This window comes from Morus notabilis, unplaced genomic scaffold, assembly GCF_000414095.1.
Source record: "Morus notabilis unplaced genomic scaffold, ASM41409v2 Scaffold756, whole genome shotgun sequence".
Classification (NCBI taxonomy): domain Eukaryota; kingdom Viridiplantae; phylum Streptophyta; class Magnoliopsida; order Rosales; family Moraceae; genus Morus; species Morus notabilis.
In genome coordinates, this window is record NW_010361110.1 from 104162 (window position 1) to 105637 (window position 1476).

The 1476-nt window shown below is 35.6% G+C and overlaps 1 pseudogene; it reads right to left on the minus strand.

Annotated features, from left to right (window-relative positions):
* Positions 1 to 389: 389 nt before the first annotated feature.
* LOC21387625 overlaps positions 390 to 1476 on the minus strand; it is a 1717-nt pseudogene continuing 630 nt past the window's right edge.

A 1476-nucleotide genomic window follows, 5' to 3' on the forward strand; every position in this document is an offset into this window, starting at 1 on the left:
ACTTGTTTTAAGAGTTCGCCTGGACGTGAAAGGAAAAAGCCACTTGTCTTGTTTCTAAACGATTGGAAGTAGAATTAGAAAACAAAAAAATAAAAATAAAAAGCAAAATGGGGTTTGCTTGTTTGTATTCTCACGCAATACTAAATGCAAGCGGGTTATTTGTTTCCATTCTGAAGAAATCATGCTCTACTAAATTTTATTTATATCTAATGTCAATATATTCATTTACAAACAACACTCATAATAAAAGCCTTTGTATTGTTAGTGAACTTCCTTTTGAAGTATATTCATTCAGTTTTTTTTTTTTTTTTCTTGTGCAAGCATCAATTGCTATTACAAATGTACTTGACAAACTAAGCTTAATAAAAATTGCAAAACCAAGTGTCCTATCACAATATTGACAGAGTTCCATACAAGAATCACATGGGCAAATACTATATCCATGAAAAAAAAAGAGAAGAAAGCTAATCTTGTTCTAGTCTTTCTATACTTTGCCCTCATTACCTGCCAAGATGATGTACTTATCTTTTCTTGTCAAGTTAGTGCATTCAAATCCTAAAGCTTCAGCCATTTTTGACTGCACATAATTGCCCACTTCAAACTTGGATTTCCCTCCAATCCCACGTGTATTCTTCAGGTAACTTCTCAAGAAACTTTACAGTGCAAGAAGTTACTGGATTCAACAAGAGGAAAACCGGGTCCAAGAATTTGTACCCGCCAGCAGTCGTCCCATTGAACATACTAACCCGATAGTCCACGGCGACTGGAACTATTTCATCGGTTAACTCAGCAAACAAAGGACTAAACCTCAGTAAATAAGGCTCTCTGCAAGTAGTTCCTTCAGGACAAACCACAAGATCACTCTGGCTTAACAACTTCTCCATCATCTCCGAGTCTTTCTCCCTATCTCTCTTCAATCGAACTGTCTTGATTGGAGAAATAAGCTCGGAGATTCTGCTTAAGCTGTATGTGACAGCCATGATAGGATTCCTCACAACCATTGACACATAGATGGGATCGAGCAGAGTTCTGTGGTTGCAGACAGTGTGGCTAATGTTGTTTTGTGTGACAAGAGATTTTTCCCTCATATTATGGCCTGTGCCGGTCATTCCAATGAATGATAAGATTGGTATGCACAATTTATGAGGAAGGAGTAGGGAAACAATAAGTCTGATGATGAAAAGAAAAAATCCGAAAGGAAGCCATAGAAGCATCTCTAAGGTGGCTAGAAAATTGGGTTTGAAAGCCAATCTCCCATCATGGAAAATCAATGGTTTTGGATATTTCTTCCTAGGAAGAAGTTGCCAATTTCTCTTCTCACTTTCACTAACCAAGTGAAGCACCTATTGCAGCAAAGAAAAACATGAATAGTACGTAGTAGAAGAATTCTAACTCTATAACACAATTAAAAATATATATATATATATATATATATATATATATATATATTAGAGAAAAAATTAAAGAGATATTAAC